At 43.4% G+C, this 20,622-nt stretch overlaps 1 long non-coding RNA gene across 5 annotated transcripts in view; it reads left to right on the top strand.

Annotated features, from left to right (window-relative positions):
* LOC137303949 (uncharacterized) overlaps positions 1-20,622 on the top strand; it is a 365,964-nt gene that overhangs the window by 14,388 nt on the left and 330,954 nt on the right. The window contains exon 2 of one of the 5 annotated variants that reach the window (XR_010958485.1): positions 6,331-6,465. The exons of the other annotated variants lie outside the window; for them this stretch is intronic. This is a non-coding gene — a long non-coding RNA (uncharacterized lncRNA). The remainder of the gene's footprint in view (positions 1-6,330; positions 6,466-20,622) is intronic. 5 annotated transcript variants of the gene reach the window in all.

The following is a 20,622-nucleotide window of genomic DNA, read 5'->3' as shown; positions in this document are numbered from 1 at the left end:
ATTTCCCAAGGAAATAAAAATGAGTTGGAAAATGTTTGGTTCTCTTTTTTAATTCTTTCTATCCTATCTCATCCTATCCCATCCATCCATCTAGCGATCTATCTATCTTTGTGTGGTGTGTGTGTGTGGAATAGGGAGTGTCTGGTGAGTCTAAATGGCACGAAACATGGCAATTAGTTCAAACATAACCCCATACCTCTGCTTCCACTAGTGAATCATCAATGGGCTGGGAATTTCCTGGGAGCTGCTCCCGCTCCGTCACCGGTAGTGCGGGTTTCCGCCAAAGTTACATCGGTGGAGCGGGAGCAGCTCCGAGGCAGCGTTCTCCCAGCCTTTTGTGAATCTTCCCTCTCTCGCTGCACGGATTCTGTGCGAAATTAGTTTGTGCTTTCTCAAACCACATAAATCACAATCCCTTCAGTTGGGTGCCGATTGCAACCTCGGGCCATCAGGATGGCTGGCGTGTGAAGTGGAAATACTTGAATAGTGGAAACTCCTGTTGACATTGGGATTGAGACATATGATTGGGGCAGACTAGATGGAGAGTACCACTGCATCAACTCAAAACAGTTGTATCGTTGGTCCTTGTTTAGTTTGGCTCGTAGGAGAGTGGCATTGATGCATCAGATCTCCGCAATGACACTGCCAGAACTGGTATTCTTATCCCAGCAGCAGAATCATAGACCCGCTGTAAGGGGGTCAACTGAGCAGCCAGGATAAGGAGGCGGGTTATAGCAGTGTAAATGCCAGTGCATTATGTGAATCTCCCTCAATCCAAATAGGAAAGTGCTATAGCGCTGTTCCTGACCAGGAGTGCTTGATGCCGGTTTGAGCCTCTCCTGTGTATCGTTTTGTATTGGCAAATGGGTACGTTGAATCTCGTACAGAATGATAACTCGTAAAGCCGAAAGCTTTTTCATCTGCAGGTGCACTGACTAATGAATTGACTAATATTTTACGTACATCAGCGGCATAGTTATGCAAAGTCAAATTGGATGGAAGCAGTAATATGAATTGACTGAAGAGGGTTTGAATGTATGTGCTTATCCAGTACAATTTGGTTATGTCTGTCAGTGTCCATCTAGATGAATGAGTGGCTCTAGGCATCAGGAGTTTAGACTAGTCCTCGGCAATTTGTATGGGAGAGTGGTAGTGGAAACAGATAAATCATTGTACTTTCTAGCTGATCCTTCTGGGAATGATGCTGCAGAGCAAATTTCCAGACTGTCTGAATTTGACTTGTGCATTAATTATTTTGGCTGCAGAATTTATAGATTTCCTACTTAGTTGGTTTTGCTTCATTTGTAGGATCATTTAGACTTATATCTTTTGAATCGAAATCCTCCAGTAAGTTTTCGCTCTGCCAATGTCATTGTTAAATTCCACTTTTAATTGTAAATCATAACTCAATTTCCTCTTTTGAAGGAGGCTGATGCTTTTTTTTTTGCAAGTCATTTATTTGTATGAAGTGAAATTTTCTCTCAGTCCTCCTCCTCTAGCACTCCACTATTAAGTGTTTGCATCAGCAGTAAAATGTACTTATTTACATCTAAAGGTAGGTGTACGCACTTTGTATGTATAATTAAACCTACCGTACAGTTGTAGATGTAATTTAGCATATGAGCGCCCTGGTGTATTCAGATGTTGGCCTTTCCCTGCAATGGCTCATTTGATAATATCATGATGCTGTGCAAGCCTGGCCAAGGTGGCCATCCACAGGTCCAGGTTGGACGTGGCCAGTGGGGGGGGCGGTCGCTCTGGCTGCCTGCCTCTCTTCCGCAGCCTTGTCCAGGCCTGGGTGGCCCTGGAGAAGGGGCACGCCGTGTTTTGAGGTACGCTAGAGGCCTTCCCCGACTGGTGGGCATTGCAGGGACTGGACCGTACACTGGATACTAGCTGTAATATTACTATTTTGCTTTATAAGTTTCTGTTGTTCCTTTTTTTTCCCACAATTAAGTTCCTTATTAGTTGCGCCCTTTAAAAAGGGGCGCACGTTTATTTGCCTTTCGTTGATTTCGCTGGGGCAACCCAGTGCATCCTTGTAGGTTATTTTAGAAAAGGCATCCCACCTAGGGAGGTGCAGAGTGGAACCTAAATGCTTAGGAGGGGAGGATCAGAGAGAGAGTCACTAAGGACTACTCTTGTACACCTCCTAATGGCTAAATTAAGAGCGTCAAAATCTAAATCAAAATCGTCGAGCAGAAATTAATAGCCAAGTTCCGCACCAATGAGGACGGCCTCAACCGGGATCTTGGGTTCATGTCACACTACACGTAACCCCACCAGCGAACAAATGTTATCTGTTTTTAATATAACGGGTCATTGACTGTCTTCCTTCTCTCTCTCTCTCTTTTTTTTTGGGGGGGTTGTATATTCAGTGGCCTTTTAGATGACACCTTTCTGTCTGCTCACTGTGATTGCCTTGGCAACGGGCAGTAATCACCAGGCATTGTTCTATGTTTTTCAAATGCGAAGGATTCGAAAATATCATTTCCACCATCCGCCCGACGAAGGAGGAAGCCTCCGAAAGCTTGTGGAATTTAATTTAAAATAAATTTGTTGGACTATAACTTGGTGTTGTAAAATTGTTTACAATAAATTAAGAGCAGCAGAGGCTGAGGCCTCAATGCAGGTAGTCTCTTCATCCTACAGGTTGAACAGTACCAGAGAAAACGAGGAGGGAAGATTGAATTTACCGTACGTAAGAAAATAGAAAATACGAGTAGAACATTGTAGTTAACTGTAGTTGGTCACCTGGAAATACAGCCAATATTTTTCACAACCTCCTTTTGAACCCCAATCTAATTGGAGGTTAAAAAAAACAGGAGTAAATATTAGAGACTGTACCCAGACCTCTGCATTTTGGAAATTATTTTATGGAAGCCTCATAAAATGCACTTAACAGTGGTTTTGGGTTAATAGAGCATGTTCCATCGGTTTATGTCAACTCTGTAAATGCAAACTGATTTGTGCTGTATTGTAATGGTTCACGGGAGTTAACGTTGCAATTAAAAGTTATTTCATTTGTATATCTTTTATTTTGTACTGTCTCCATACCACTTTTTGTCAATGGGAATGTACTGTATGTCAAATGGACCTGCTGGATGACAGAACAGACACTGGTTTAACAAAAGAAATGGGCTGCATGCCTCAATTAGCCTGTCAGTGTACAAAAAATGTAATGCACAAGGTCTTGTAATAGATACTGTTCAAAGGAGCAAGCACAGTCCTCGTTCTTGTTAAATATTGGTTGTGTGCTAATATTTCTTTACAAAATGGATTTGGTATTTCAAGTTGTGTGTGAATTTCTGCAAACGATGTTATTAGGTGAGCATGGGCTTTTGTTCTCTCTTGTTCTTTCTCCTTCCTTCAACCCTCCCCCGCCTGACACTCAAAAATATGGAAGCATCTAAATTTTTTTGGTAAAGAAAACTTTTTGGGCTGCAGTTGTTGAGTTTAGAACAATATAAATAAAGAATAGGAGCACTTGATGAAATGCGAAGCCTCCCTTGGGGTGCGATTTGTATCATTAGGTTTGTCCTTACCGAAAGCGCTGTTGAGAACATCTGGAGATTTATTGTGGTTTTCCAAAAGTCTAGTTTGCATGTGTGCGCATTTTCAGTTTTCCAACCAGTTTCTCACTGACTTAATGAATGTTTGTGAAAATTTAAAAAAGACGCTAGTTGTGGGACGATTACTGGAATCTATCATCAGGGACAGAGTGACTGAGCATTTTCAAAGAGAGTCAGCATGGATTTGTGAAGGGTAAGTCATGTCTGACTAATCTAGTTGAATTTTTTCAGGAGGTTGCCAACATGGTGGACATAGGTATCCACTTTGGATCCAATAAAGACAAATTGAAAAACTTTCTTAATGGCGAGAGACTAGGAACTACGGAGGAGCAGAAGGTGTCCAGGATGTTGAATTTATAGACTTCCAGAAGGCATTTGATTAGGTTCCGCACAGAGCGCAGAGAATTGGTGGTAACCTTGTGACATGGGTTAGTAATTGGTTGAGAGGTAGGAGACAGAGTAGGGATAAAGGGAATCTACTCTGATTGACTGGCAAGATGTGACAAGTGGTGTTCCCCAGGGATCTGTACTGGGGCCTCAGCTTTTCACCATATATAGCAATGACTTGGATGAAGGAACAGAGAGTTGTATATCCAAGTTTGCAGATGACACTAAGTTAGGAGGCACAATGAGTTGTGTAGACATGAGCAGAAAGTTGTAGAGATCTATCGACAGATTAAGTGAGTGGGGGAAGAAAACAATGGCAGATAGAGTTCAATGTGGGGAAGTGTGAGGTCATCCACTTTGGATCCAAGAAAGACAAATTGGAATATTTTCTTAATGGCAAGAGACTAGGAGGCGCAAAGGTGTCCAGGTACACAAATCACTAAAAGTTAGTGTGCTGGTACAAAAAGTAATCAAATAGGCTAATGGAATGATGGCCTTTATCTCAAGGGGGCTGGAGTTATTCAGATCCCATCTGCAGTACTACGTTCGGTTTTGGGCACCCAACCTCAGGGAGGATATATTGTCTTTAGAGGGGGTTAGGGTTAGATTCCCCAGAATGATACGGGGCTTAAAGGGTTAAAATGTGAGGGCAGGTTGCATAAACTTGGCTTGTATTCCCTTGAGTTTGGGAGGTTGAGGGGTGATCTAATCGAGGTGTTTAAAATGATAAAAGGAGTTGATAGGGTAGATACAGAGAAATTATTTCCTTTCGTGGGGGAATCCAGAACAAGGGGGCACAAACTTCAAATTAGAACTACTCCATTCAGGAGTGAAATCAGGAGGCACTTTTTCACACAAAGGATAATGGAAATCTGGAATTCTATCCCTCAGTTGAAATTTTCAAGACTGAGATTGACAGATTTCTGTTACGTCAGGGTATAAGGGGATTTGGAATAGATGGAGTTGAGGTACAGATTTGAACCAAATCCAAATGTTCATGGTATCACTTTTTTTTTAACATTTTGGGGATGTTTGTTGCTGTTCCCAGTTATTTCCATGAATAAAAGAAGTACTTGGGACCGTAGTGTAGGGATTAGCTCAGCCAATCATACTGTTGTAGTGTACTTACTGGGCAGAGAGAGAGAGAGAGAAACTGTAGGGCTCTGCTCAGTGGTGGTAATTACACATATACACACCACAACAAGTGACACTGATGAAGGCCTTAGAGAGGGTGCAGAAAAGATTTACTAGACTGGTTCCCGGGATGAGGGACTTCAGTTACGTGGATAGACTGGAGAAGCTGGGGTTGTTCTCCTTCGAGCAGAGAAGGTTAAGAGGAGATTTAATAGAGGTGTTCAAAATCATGAAGGGTTTAGATAAAGTAAATAAAGATAAACTGTTCCCATTGGCAGAAGGGTAGAGAACCAGAGGACACAGATTTAACTACTCACAGATTTAAGGTGATTAGCAAAAGAATCAAAGGCGACATGAGGAGAAACTTCTTTACTTAGTGAGTAGTTATGATCTGGAATGCGCTGCCTGAAAGAGTAGTGGAAGCAAATTCAATTGTGGCTTTCAAAAAGGAATTGGATAAATAGTTGAAGGGAAAAAATTTGTAGGGCCATAGGGAAAAAGCGGGTGAATGGGACTAACTGGGTTACTCTTACAAAGAGCCTGCACGGGCTTGACGGGCTGAATGGCCTCCTTCTGTGCTGAAGCCATTTTTCGTAACAACTTTTAGCATAAAACGTGCTTTACAGAGGGGAGAGAAAACACAGATAAGACATAAAGGAATGGTCACTGAGTCATGGTTAGAGAATTTGGAGAGATGACATAACCTCGGTCAAGAAGATGTGTTTTAGAGAAGCTGGGGGCTTTAGTCGGGGAGACTAGGACTGAGGTAGAGTGATTACAATGATCTAATTAAGGGTTTCAGACGATATCACGAACTGTGAGAGTTGTGTCACTTGAATCCTAAGAGAATCGGAGGGGGACGATTGCTTTTTTGGAGGGTGGGAGCAAGACCTTCCCCTCCCTTTTTCTGCCTTCCCCATTCTTAGGCCTCCCTGTGCCATAGAACCACCTCTGGCATAATGGGCAACCTGCCTCTGGTAATGCCATGGTGGTATCAGCTACTAGGAGGAGCGTGAGACTCTTTGCTTGTTTGATTGTACTTTCCCTTGCTGTGGTGAAGTGACTTGTCGCCACTCAGTGACTGTGATGTACCATTTTGGGGCACTAGTGCAGCGACTGCAACATGGTCATTATTTTGCACTCATTTCCTTAAATTTTTCTGTAATCGACTGCAGGTGCTTCCTTTGTAAACCTGTAGTACTGAAGTCATGGACATCTCTCCAATATATTTCTGCAGAACTGATGCCGCACTGCCCTCAGCTGTTGCTTAACCAAAGAAAACTGCAGAAGGCGCAAGAGAAGCTTTGAACGCTATCATATACAAAACAATCCTCTGTTCGTCCTTGTTTTTATTATCTGCCTTTCCATTAAGGTAAGAGATTTTTAATTGCCGCAAGGATAGCCACAAGTTCTGACATGAAATGTGCTTTCAACTTCGAGGCACAGAAGAATGGATGGAAGTGATGTGTCTAACTTGCGTAATGACCTCGGTTCAAACGTCAAGGATGTATTCTAAATAACAGAATCATAGAATGATACAGCACAGAAGGAGGCCATTCAGCCCATTGTGCCTGTGCCAGCTCTTTGAAAAAGCTATCCAATTAGTCCCACTCCCCTTCCCCTCCCCAATAGCCCTGCAAATTTTTTCCCCTTTTTAAGTATTTATCCAATTCCCTTTTGAAAGTTTATTACTGAATCTGCTTCCACCGCCCTTACAGGCAGCGCATTCCAGATCATAACAACTCACTGCGTAAATTTTTGTTTCCTCATGTCGCCTCTGGTTCTTCTGCCAAGTACCTTTAAATCTGTGTCCTCTGGTTACCGATCCTTCTGCCATTGGAAACAGAAGTGGTTTACTTCAACCCTGTAACTTAATCTTGGGGTTGAACTAAATCCTAAACTACTCTTGCAATTTGTTATGTTCTGTGATATAGTCTGAGCCTCTTGACTTGATCACAGCCTTGAAATCACTCCTTTCTATTCATTATTCTATGCTGAGTGTTATCCATCTTGGCACAACTCATTCATCATTACAGAACTGACTTGTTTGCTTTTGTGGTTTGTTTTAAGGGAAGTCCACAGCATCTGTTCCTTTGAGTAGAACTGGAAAAAAAATCCTCATTAGCACAACCGACACCTACCAATGAAGCGAGGAATAGCATGGGACGCTGTCCCTTTAAGACGTTCATTGTTGCAGTAACCACGTGACCTTTTTCATCTTCTGTCCAGCGCTGTGCACAAGCCCTTATTTGAATTTGCACCTCAATTTTCTTTCAGCAGTCCTGTGCTTCACGCCAGAATTGAGTCGAGGGTTTTTCAAACCCTTTCACAGACAGTTCATGGCGTAAAAAATTTGACTAATAGCTTAATGGTTCGTCACAGGTGCTTTCAATGAGGTAGAAACAGAAAATACTGGATGATGAAAGGAAATTGACCTGAGAACCGTTACCTTCCTTCCTCTCTCTGATACTGTCTGACCGGCTGAGTATTTCCAATATTTTTTGTTTTTATTTCAAATTGCCAGCATCTGCAGTCTTTTGATTTTTACTTTTATTGCAGTATTTCCCAACCCCCCACCCCACAACCTTTTCACTGATTACTTTCCATTCAGTCTGTTGTGCTTTTGCTTTGTTTTGTTATTAAATTCTTTGGTGCATTCGATTGAGGCCCTTCATCTGCCCAATGAACCTCGGAACACTGCAAAAGGTCCAGCAAGTTACAGAGCAGCTGAGATTGTTAATCAATTGAAAGATTTTTCAACAGAATTGATGCAGGCAGGATCTGCCCTTCTTAGATGCTCTGTTCTGGTTTGCTCTAGGCACAATGTTCGTCCTATAAGATTGTTTAACAATATTACAGTAAAAGGTTCTTCCTGTCAGGGAGCCAAGATTCATGAGCAATGCAATTTGCAGATCCTGGAGGCTGATGGTCCCTAGTCATCTTCATGGTGTCTGGGGCAAGATTGTTTCTGAGGCCATTAGAATTAAATCTTCTCACATTACGGTGTCTGAAACACACTTAGTTGTCTCAGAGCTCGTCTGAACACTATCCTTCTTGCTCTTATATTTGCTTGCGGAGTGGGACTGTAAGTAGGCATTATGTATCTCTGGTTGATCCAACTTATTGTGTTTTGGACTTGGATAAGGCAATTGTATGACGACATCCATTTTTTTTGCCTAAAATTATTTTAATTTCAGCTGAGGAGATTAATAGTATCTAAAGTCCATCCATTGCATACTTACCTAGAAAGTCTTCATTTGGTTTTTTCTTTTGCACATAAACAATCAGAGCTTATTTGCCAGGCTAGACAGCTGGTTGTTTTGGTAATAAAAGTGCAGGTAGACCCATTATTAAGCAGTATGAGTGAGCAGAATGTTTTTTGTGTTACCCTGTAGCTGTGGCGTGTGTAAATAAAAGTCTTAAAGGGACAGTGCCCTCTGAATTTCCACTGATCTGTTTCACTGTGTGCAGTGGGTGAACACTGTAAGAATGAGGTAGATTATATTGAAGGTACGAACTTAGGCTTTGCTCTGATGTTATAACTGCAGTGTTAACGGGACCTTTAGTCTCCGTTTGTTGTACATTTGCAGTATTTCACCCTTCTTCAGTTGGTGAGGGGGCAGGATCTACAAAGACCAGCTTAAGCTGCCTTTCAAAGCCACGTGAACTGTACCTGCCTCTCCAGTTCATGCAAAAGCTTGTTTTGGGCTGGACCTTAAAATTTCATATTCACTCTGTACTATTACATAGAACTTTACCTCCCACTTAACCAACTTGGTGCCATTTAGAACCCTTGGCTTTCTGAATTTTTATAACTTTTCTTTGTTATATTTTTCAAAATAATCCACTGACTCTGGTCCAGATAAGAGGAAAGTTGAAGAGCAGTGAGTTTGAAATCATACGATACAGATTTATTGGTTGCTCACCTTGACAGATAGAAAGAGCCACTGCAGTTTGTAACAGGGAGACAAATTATGGGCGGGCTCTGTGATGTGACTGGGGATAGTGCTCGGGGACTGAATACTTAAACAACTCAAATGAAAGTGGGGAAAAAGGTTAAATTGTTCCTTTTTAGTATCAATTTGAAAACTGGAGCTGGGAGGAATTCCTATTTGAAAGTACAGTAGACACCTTTTTAATGCTGCTGCCTTTTGAGTGTGATACAAAATCCGTGTTCTAAAGGCTCTTGCTTTGTCGGCTTGAGGGAATCATAAAAAGTACGGGATATACCCAGATTTTCATGAAGAAAATCCTCTCTACAATGTGGATAAAGAACATCGAATTTGATTCAATTTTTACTTTTAATCTCAATAATACACTGTTCAGTAGCAAGCACCATGATAATTTAATCCCCAGGGGAACACTACCCATGATATTAATTTCATAGAATGTACAGCAAAGAAACAGGCCATTCGGCCCAACAGGTCTATGCCAGTGTTTATGCTCCACACGAGCCTCCTCCCACCCTACTTCATCAAACCCTATCAGCATATCCTTCTATTCCTTTCTCCCTCACGTGTTTATCCAGCTTCTCCTTAAATACATCTATGCTAGTCGCTTCAAAACTACTCCATGTGGTAGCGAGTTCCACATTCAAACCGCTCTCTCGGTAAAGAAGTTTCTCCTGAATTCTTTATTGGATTTATTAGGAAGTACCTTTTATTTATGGCCCCTAGTTCTGGTCTCCCCCGCAAGTGGAAACATCTTCTCTACGTCTGCTCTATCAAACCCTTTCATAATTTTAAAGACCTCTATTAGGTCACCCCTCAGTCTTCTCTTTTCTAGAGAAAAGAGCCCCAGTCTGTTCAATGTGTTAGAGTCTTTCTCTTTTAATCCTTTTTAAAATTTGTGGGCTGAACTTCGCTCTGTGAACACTCCTGTGCCCATTTTCAGCGCGCCTTCTTAATGCTTTGTTTGGACACCTGAAGGACTCTGAGCATTTGCTGGTAAACCAACAGATTCTGGAGAGGTGAAGGATTGTACACTTCCTTGAGCTAATACATCTCTAGGTACAGACTGAAGGTGGCACCTCTCCACATCTTGACTTAATTTAACAGTGGCAGGTGAAAAAAAGATTCAAATGCATTTGATTAGCTGGAGCTTTCTCTGCCATGGGCTACATTTGTCTTCACTATAATGTAAATTCTTGTTCTGTGCTTAACCAATCTTTTGTGCATTGTGCTACAGTATTAAATAGGGAATAATGGATTACCTATGATTGATTACGAGGCATTAATCTAATTGAGTAGTTCAGATAGTTCCTGCACACAATAATGGATACCTTGAAGTAACAGCAAAGCATTCATTCAATGGAAAGGGTTGAGATGACCTAAACTGCGGAGAAAAGCTTGAGCAGTTTTATAATAGTTGTTCAAATACAGGCGGTTAGGATTATGGGAAAATAAGCCACAAAGTGGCTAAAGTGGGAATAGTTGTGCACTGCAGACACTTGCTAGAAACCAGTCACCTCTCTGGGTGTTGTACTTATGCAGTATTTGTAGACCTAGTGCGTGCAAATTTTTCTTTTACTGAACAGCTCCATCGGGGAACGACCGCCCCCCTCCCTTTTTCTATCGGGGACCCACACCCACTTATCTCTCGGGGAACAGCCCCCACCCCCCCCTTTCTATCGGAGGGAGGGGTGGCGACCGCCCCCACCCCCCCTTTCTATCGGAAGGAGGGGTGGCGACCGCCCCCAACCCCCTTTCTATCGGAGGGGGGGATGGCGACCGCCCCCACCCCCCCCCCCCTTTCTATCGGAGGGAGGGGTGGCGACCGCCCCCACCCCCCCCTTTCTATCGGAGGCGGGGGCGACCGCCCCCCACACCCCCCCTTGCTATCGGGGGGCGACCGCCCCCACCCCCCTCTTGCTATCGGGGGGCGACTGCCCCCACCCCCCCCCCTTTCTATCGGGGGGCGACCGCCCCCACCCCCCCTCTGACTAGGTAGGTGCCCTTTTCAATCTGCTTGCTTTAAAATATCACACCTAAAGGAGGATCAAATACTGTTGCAGCAGATACATTGTGTCTGTAATAATATATTAAAAGTCTTGCACTTCCTTCCTCTAAACCCACTTGCTTCCTGTGCTGTGGTTGTGCCACATCTCTGTGATACTTTCCTGTGCCTGGGAAACACTTGCCCAAAATGCCGAGAAATGAACAGAATTGCCGTTACTCAACTTGCAAGCCTCCCTCCCAATCCTAGGTGGTGCTGTTGTAAATCTGAATTTGTGACTCCCATCTCCATCCACAGCCAGGTGGGGTTTCCAACTCTGGCTGGACATATTCCTGGAGGTTTCATCACATGACTTCTCATTTCCAATCACCCCACCCAGTCAAACTGCCTTTTTTTGCCATCTTCAATATTTTTATACCCAATAAACAAAAGCGTTCAAATAAAATGGGGAAAAAAAAATCACAATTTTTTTTAAAGCCCCTATGATTTTTCTCCTTGGGTTTGCTGGCAGCAGTGCTCAGGAGATTAACCTTTCATTCCTGGAGACTCCAGGACAATCCTGGAGGGTTGGCAACCCGATAGCCAGGTAATGCACAAGGTTCTGGCAGCAAGTCTGTCCTTGCTTCTTCCCCCACTCTGTCTGCCTCACTGGCATCATGACTTTGTTTTCTTCTCATCCAACTCTTCATTATCTTGCCTACCTGTCCTCACTCACCCTTTCCATGGCCTCCGCTTGTTGAGTGCTGGTCCTGCTCTCTCACCTTGCCTTTGCCCCAACGTCGCAACCTTGCTTCCCGGCCCAGTCTGAGCTGTTGTGTTCGCCCTGTTCCTGCGTCCCTGCTCCAACTAGACTCCTTGGTTGCATGGAAGCCCACAGAGGAAGACTGAACGTGGTGGGCTGAGGAGACGGTTGCCATGTAATCTTTCAACAAGCTGGTCTCCGGTGCCCATTTCAAATGGATGCCGAGAAATTTCAGGTATGAGACCACTCTGATAGCAGAAAGATCAACAGGCAAAGAAAGTTCATTGCAACAGGTATCACAGGGATAGAGGCAGATACCTTGAAGGTGAGCGAGATTAGCAGTTGCAGAGACAGAGGTCACAGGGTCGTACAGACATCAAGCAAGACAGGTAGATCCTAAGTGGGAAAATGAGAAAAATCAAAGGGGTGGGAGGCAGTCAGACATGTCAGGGAGACAGAATGAGGTTAAGACCAAGATTGGGATAAGAGGACTCACTGTGAGCAATGCCCCCAGATCTACTAGTCTGGTGTGAAGTTTTGACATCCTTGTTTCCCATTTTCTGTCACTTAAAATTTCTGTCCTTTCTTAAAAAAAACACTAAGTGTCTGGCTGACGCAGTGGTGTCAATAATGAGTTGGAGGCGGAGCAGGTCTTACGGCAGGACTCACAGCAAACAGAATCTATTTTACAGCAAAGTCTACTTACTCAGCAAACAGAGTCTCTATGAACTACAGCAAACAGAACTCATAACCGAAACTACAGCAAAGTCTCCCAATAAAAGCAGGATTATTTCTCCAGCAAAATGCAGGGAGTGAAGAATAAGTTACATAATACAAATTATGTGCGTAAAATCAATCCCAGTCACTTACAGCATTGCGGTCTCCAGGTATGATTGACGGGGGAATTACCCAATCATCTCCATTCTGGCCGGGACTTGTGTCACTATATGTTTTTTTTTTTAAAAATAGAATGGTGGCCAATTATTTCCTGCATGTTTTTTTTCCTCCTAACCTGGTGCTAGGAATTTACAAGCAGACACTGATCGACAAGAAACAATTTGTCTCTAATTGACCTTGGGATCTGCTTATTTACAGAAAAAAGAGCCAGGCCACATTAAACACAGCTAGACCTTAGCAGCAGAACAGCACACTGTTTTACAAGGTATAACCTTCTGTTGTAAAAGTAATGTAGCCGTCTGACTTAGGGTGAGCAGTGCCACGGGAGATCAGGTTGCAAGTGTGTAAAGAGTAACAAATGTGTGACCCCGAGGTGGACCAGGAAACTTGTGGCTTTGCTGATGCTCGTAAACTGTTCAAATTTTGGCTCTGATTGCATCAAATTGCAAGAGCAGTCCACTGAATTACTGTCACATCCTTAGCTTCAATTATCCTCTGCAACTTCCAGTTAAGAGCAATTTCTTATTGAAATAATTTCATTGCCATTTTTGACTCCAATACCAAAAGCAGCAAACAGAAGCTCTCTTTACTCTGATTTTGATTGAAGGCAAGTTTTGATGGAAATGTTTTTTTCCTGGTTCTGACCTTGTAATGCACTGCAATTTTTGAATGAGACCTTTTGAAGTGTTTGAGTCTAATTGGTTTATCACATTCCGAAGGAAAGTCGATGCTCGTCCCAATTCTCAATGTGAGAAATGCCCCAAGTTTTAATAAAACTTTTTTAATATCAATTTTTACGAGAATGGTACCGGGGATGAGGGACTTCAGTTACGTGGAGAGACCAGAGAAGCTGCGATTGTCCTCCTTAGAGCAGAGAAGGTTAAGGGGAGATTTAATAGAGGTGTTCAAAATTATGAGGGGTTTTGATAAGAGCAAATAAGGAGAAACTGTTTCCACTGGCACGAGGGGCGGTAACCAGAGAACACAGATTTAAAATTGGCAAAAAATCCAGGGGGGAGATGAGGAGAAATTTTTTTAACGCAGCGATTTGTTGTTATGATCTGGAATGCACTGCCTGAAAGGGCGGTGGAGGCAGATTCAGTAGTAACTTTCAAAAGGAAGTTGGGTAAATACTCGAAGGAGTAAATAATTGCAGGGCTATGGGGAAAGAGCAGGAGAGTGCGACTAATTGGATAGCTCTTTCAAAGAGCCAGCACAGACGCAGTGGGCCGGATGGCCGCCTCCTGTACTCTGATTCTAGTCAGACCAGACTGCAGCATCTCCATTTCTGCCTGTCTCTTTTTTTTTTATCCACAGCTAACTGCTGATACTCCATCTGCCGCTGCTTATCTTCACTCCTTAAATGTTGCCAATTGGCTCTGCTAGCTAGGCCTAAAATTGGCAGTCACCATCAGAAATCTGCTGCTCCTGCCGGGTAGCTGATAACTTTTGACACGCATTGCAATTCAACTCTGTATAATTTATACCTCTCAGCGAATGCATTAACAATGAATCCTTTTGATAGATGCTTTGCGTTTCTCTTCAGCCAGGCAGGGTTCAAGGAGCACAAGTGCTCAAAGATGGTGGGAGGTGAAACCAAAGTCAGTACAGAGTCTATTGCTTTCTCTTGCGAAAGGCCCACTCACTTAGCTGTGCCCCAATTTTATTAATGTAATCTATCCCTCTGCCGCCTTAAACAGCCTGGGACTTGCTGTTCTTCGTACAGAAAGGGTGAATGAGCACCCTGCTCCAAAACCTTTGCCACTCTTGTCCGCTTTGGCCAGCCATTGTGAGATCAAAGTACTGCCCAGGCAGGCCATCCTTTCTTAATTTTTCCCTTTCTTATTTCTGTAGGGAGCTGTTGGGACTCAGACCAGACATTAAAGGGATGGAAGTGCAGTTCAAACCTGCATGCTCTCAACTCTGGTGATGAGTGTTTGGTCCTTAAGTGCTCAATACCACCTGACTTCCATCTAGGCCTGAAGGCCTGGAATTCCCCCCCCCCCCCCAAACATTGCCACCTCCCTCCATAAACCTTCCTCTGGCCAAACTTTTAGTCACCCGACCTAATATCATCATCTTTAGCGCTGTATCAATTTTTGTCTGTTAACGCTCCTGTAAAGCACCTTGGGAGGTTTTCATACGTTCAAGGAGCTATATGAATGCAAGTTGTTGTTGTTCACTCTCTCCCAATTACTGAGGCACTACAGTGTCACCACTGGTGGGAGGGTGTAATTGCAACGTGACAAGTTTACATAGGTGGATTCTATTATAAATGTGGACATAGGAATTAATAATGGGAAAAGTTCATGGCAAAGTTCACACCAAAGTGTACCAAAAACATGACAATAGGAAGTGCATGCAGATGTAAGTCTTTAATGTATTTAAAAAAATTTTTTTTATTCGTTCATGGGATGTGGGCGTCGCTGGCGAGGCCGGCATTTATTGCCCATCCCTAATTGCCCCTTGAGAAGGTGGTGGTGAGCCACCTTCTTGAACTGCTGCAGTCCGTGTGGTGACGGTTCTCCCACAGTGCTGTTAGGAAGGGAGTTCCAGGATTTTGACCCAGCGACGATGAAGGAACGGCGATATATTTCCAAGTCGGGATTGTGTGTGACTTGGAGGGGAACGTGCAGGTGGTGTTGTTCCCATGTGCCTGCTGCTCTTGTCCTTCTAGGTGGTAGAGGTCGCGGGTTTGGGAGGTGCTGTCGAAGAAGCCTTGGTGAGTTGCTGCAGTGCATCCTGTGGATGGTACACACTGTAGCCACAGTGCGCCGGTGGTGAAGGGAGTGAATGTTTAGGGTGGTGGATGGGGTGCCAATCAAGCGGGCTGCTTTGTCCTGGATGGTGTCGAGCTTCTTGAGTGTTGTTGGAGCTGCACTCATCCAAGCAAGTAGAGAGTATTCCATCACACTCCTGACTTGTGCCTTGTAGATGGTGGAAAGGCTTTGGGATAGTTATTAAACTCATTTCAAAGTTCATCATTCTGTGCATGCCAGCAGGCCTCTGGTACTTTGCCCAAGTAGGCGTTCTTCATTTGTCAGCCTAGATGAGGAATGTCGGGCTATTCAACTATGGGAGGTGTCTGAGCCGAGTCCAGTCCTGTTCTCACCTAATGTCCACACACCCATCACTGGCTGGCGGTCTCGACCAGGAACCCGGGTTGATTTGGTGGTCGTCCCTTTTGTGGCTCCTTCCTAGTGCAGTGGTACTGAGGACAATTGCGGACGCCAGCTCAGCAGACGTTCGTGACGACCGTACAGACGTGTGCCCTCTCCGGTAGAGATGGTTCACCACCACACATGGCAGTGCATTTAGCCACCGGGAGAGCTTATAGAATTTAGGCAATTGACATTGACTCAGATTTGGCACCAATTCCTGTTCGATGGGTGAAAAATCGAACTACTTACGTGATCTGGGGACTAAATTTAGTGTTTACTTTGGCTGCTTTACTGATGTTTGCTGAAATTACTCTTCAATGGGTCCCACTATGTGAATGGACTTTTTTAAACTTCAGTTTGCATAATTTAAAGTTTTCTCAAAATAAGTTTTTTTTTCTCATTGTGGCTCCTGTGTTTTTGAGATTATTTGTTTCCAGATTATGGTATCTTGTTTCAGCTTTATAAAAAACACATGGCTGTGAAATTACCAGCTTTCTTTAAACCCTAAATTTGTGGTTTCTCTGTAATGGTCTACAATTATGACTTGTTCGGCCCTGGTACAGGATTTTCACTGTAAGATTGCCGTTTGCCTGTGTTACTTTTCCCATTACTTTAAGGTGTAGCCTTGCGAGAATGATCATAGAATCGTACAGCACAGAAGGAGGCCATTCGGCCCACCGTGCCTGTGCCGACTCTTTGAAAGAGCAATCCAAGAGAGCAGTTCTCAAAAGCAAAATACTGCGGATGCTGGAAATCTGAAATAAAAACAAAAAATGCTGGAAATACTCAGCAGGTCAGGCAGCATCTGTGGAGAGAGAAACAGAGTTAACGTTTCAGGTCGATGACCGATTAGTCCCATTCCCCAGTTCTTTCCCCATAGTCCTGCAAACTTTTCCTTTTCAAGTATTTACCCAATCCCCCTTTGGAAGTTACTATTGAATCTGCTTCCTTTCAGGCAGCACATTCCAGATCATAACAACTCGCCGCGTAAAAAAAATAAATAATTCTCCACTCTCCCCTCTGGTTCTTCTGCCAATAAATGTTGGTCTCCTTTTTCTTGTCAGTTGTTCTCAGGTTTTCTTGAAGGCATTCGCCCTTTACTTAGGGTACTCTTCTGTGGGAGTCTGAAGCTCTCCAATGCCTTACCCAAGTGCCCATTATTCATGGGTAAGCTTGATGGTGGGTGTTGGCAGATTATTTAATTGTGGTGGCATCACTAATGAGCCCAATCCTGCCCTCCTGCCAGTGGAGGCGATACGGAAATTAGTGGGTGAATTATGAAGTTAATTCTTTTGATTGATATTGTGTCAGAGGACTTAGTTATGAGGAAGAGGTAGAAATATTTGGACTCTTCAGCCTTCAGAGGTGAGGGAATCTTATAGAAGAATATAAATGGAATAGCAAGTTAATTCTGAGCGCAATTACAAGTTAGACAATGACTGCAGGACAACGGGACATGGGTACAAACTTGTAATAGGCACGTTCAGGACCGATGTCAGGAAGCACTTCACAATGAATGATGAATGGTCTTCCTATGTGGTAATGGAGGCAAAAGCTCAGGGATCATTTGAAGAGAGTTAGATACTGTGGTGGGGGTTTCTGCAAAGGATGTGCTAGATGGGCCAAATGGCCTCCCTGATCTGTACTTAATCTTTGTGAATCAGGCACACTTTGGGCCTGGATTACAGGAATGAGTCGTCTCTTTAAAAAAAAATGGTGCTTCCTCCTTTTAACTGGGGACCGTGAAGCTAATTGTAGTGTTTCTATGGCCATCCCAGTTGAGACCAGCTAACTTGATACAAACAAGAACAACTTGCATTTATATAGCGCCTTTAACGTAGTAAAACATCCCAAGGTGCTTCACAGGAGCGATTATCAAACAAAATTTGACACTGAGCCACATAAGGCGATATGAGGACAGGAGCTTGGTCAAAGAGGTAGGTTTTAAGGAGCGTCTTGAAGGAGGAGAGAGAGGTAGAGGGGCGGAGCGGAGCAATATAGGGAGGAAATTCCAGAGCATCGGCCCAAGGCAGCTGAAGCCACCGCTGCCAATAGTGGAGTGATTAAAATCAGGGATGTGCAGAAGGCTGGAGTTGGAGGAGCGCTGAAATCTCGCAAGGTTGAATGGCTGTAGGAGGTTACAAAGATAGGGAGAGGTGAGGCCATGGAGGGATTTTAAAATCGAGGCATTCCTGGACCGGGAGCCAATGTAGTCAATGGGCACAAGGGTGATGGGTGAACGGGACTTGGTGCGAGTTAGGATTCGGGCAGCAGAGTTTTGGATGAGCTCAAGTTTTATGGAGGGTGGAAGATGAGAGCATTGGAATAGTCAAGGCTAGGGGTAACAAAGGCATGGATGATGGTTTCAGCAGCAGATGAACTGAGGCAGGGGAGGAGACGGGCGATGTCATGGAGGTGGAAGAAGGCAGTCTTGGTGATGGAGCAGATGTGAGGTCATACTGGGACCTCCCTGGTCTCAGAGGCTCAGCTAATCACTGGAAGCCATTGGAGAACTCTGGTCGTAAATCTCTAAACTTTGTTGTGCAGGAAAAGTGTTAAATGCTCTCCGATATTAAACCAACTTCATCAGTGGCTCCTATTCATCTGTGTGTTTTCCCTTGTGTTGCATTATGCAGCTGTGAAAGCTAAAATATCATCTGTTTTTTAAAATGTTGATTGCTTTTTCAGATAAATGATTTCCTCTTAGCCTCTGGGATATTTTTCTTAATAAGAGAAGGCAAGCTGTGTGCTAGTCGACAAGCCCTTCTCTTCGTATGAATTGCTTTGCTCAATAATCAAACCACTTCATTTTACTTCCGCTCCGGCATCACGTGAAGGCAAAGATTGGCACGCTTTCTCGAGAACTTTTGGCATTTTTGAGATGTTCGTTCCTGTCAGATTCTTTTACAAAGTTAGGATTGCCAACTCTGGTTGGGCGTATTCTGGGAGGTTTGGTTGCTATCGTAAGGTGAGACGGCATTGAAATTATGCTAGTGTCTTAAGTCGCAGCACCAGGATACCAGCAAGATGGCTGAGAGATTCCGGATGAGATATTAAACCGATGCCCCATTTGCCCTCTCAAGTGGACATAAAAGATCCAATGGCAGCATTTCAAAGAAGAGCAGGGGAGTTCTCCCCGGTGTCCTGGTCAACATTTATCCCTCAACCAACATCACTTTTAAAAAAAAAACAGATTATCTGGTCATTTATCACATTGCTGTTTGTGGGATCTTGCTGTGCGCAAATTGGAGGCCATGTTTCCTACGTTACAACAGTAACTGTACTTCATTAGCCGTAAAGCACTTTGGGATGTCCTGAGGTCATGAAAGATGTGATATAAAGGCAAGTCTTTCTTTAAATGTGCCCTGAATCAACACAGGCACTAAAACCATCCATAATATGGAATTCATTTGATACTGAATCCCACTCCCAAGTTCCCAGTTTGGGTAGCTCAGAGTGGCACTCGTGTCTCAGGACAAACCCAACCTCCTTTTGCCACTGTAAGTAAGGTGTGTATGGTCTTGTGATATCATTCACCATGTATGGGAGACTTATAATACACAAATTCACAAGTGAAGTTAGTTACATGGCAGTAAATCCTGTTGCCTTTCTATTAACCAACATTGAATTTGCTGCGGATATCTTTCTAGCCCACTTGTAGCACTTATTCAATGTAATGAAAGTCAAAGATGCAAGAGTTGGATTAAACTAAGCTTCGAGTGCACTATATGTAAAAGCTTCATTCTGTGTCTATTGTCTTTGTGTTTTATAAACTCCATTTTATGGTCTGCAATTCTCAACATTGCATTTGGGCACAGTTTGAATGAATTTCACAGCATTAAAATCCTTTTTTTAGGAATGACTTCAGAACTGCATCATTTTAAAACTACAAAAGGTAAAGGTTTAGTAGGGTAATAGTGTGAAGAAGTGTGTGTGTAAATACTTCCAATTATTTGTCTGATTTTCTTCCCCTCTTCCCACCCCACTTCCTGTTTTTTAGTTAATACATTTAGTTCTATTGGGTTTATATGTACAGTAAAGTAAATGGAATGCAGCCTCTCAATTATCCAGGCTAATTCTGCATTTCCCAAGTGATTCGGCTAATTTTAAGTCCACTGTACTTAGGTACTTTGTAAAAGGTTAATCATGTGCTTTGGGATGATGCAGCAGTGTGTGCTTAGAGAGCAGAGTAAATCAAATCTCATGGTAAATTATATTTATCTCCGTATACTTTGTAGTCTACTCTCAAAATTTACCAAAATAATTCTTGCAGATGCAGTAATATTACTTCATATTACTGTGAGTTACTTGGCTGATTGTATCAGCAAATGTGAGAGCAAGAGTGGATCAGGAAAATTTGATAGAGGGTTATGACTAGCACCAAGGGATATGATATTTCCCAGTCACCGGGATTGGGCAGATAGACTGCAGTGGTCTTTTACAATCCTGCAGGTCGCCGGGTAATAGGTCGGTAAAGAAGACCTCTTCCATGCCTTTGTTACCTCTAGTCTTGACTATTCCAATGCTCTCCTGGCCGGCCTCCCTTCTTCCACCCTCCATAAACTTGAGCTCATCCCAAATCTCTGCTGCCCATATCCTAACTCGCACCGAGTCCTGTTCACCCATCACCCCTGTACTCGCTGACCTACATTAGCTCCTGGTCCGGAGCTCCTAAGCTCTGGAATTCCCTTTCTAAACCCCTCCGCCTCTCTCTCCTCCTTTAGGACGCTCCTTAAAACCTACCTCTCGGGCCAAGCTTTTGGTCACCTGCCCT

This window comes from Heptranchias perlo, chromosome 36 (genome assembly GCF_035084215.1).
Source record: "Heptranchias perlo isolate sHepPer1 chromosome 36, sHepPer1.hap1, whole genome shotgun sequence".
Lineage (NCBI taxonomy): Eukaryota > Metazoa > Chordata > Chondrichthyes > Hexanchiformes > Hexanchidae > Heptranchias > Heptranchias perlo.
Note: the sequence above shows the minus strand (reverse complement) of the source record. Positions and strands in the feature narration are given on the sequence as shown.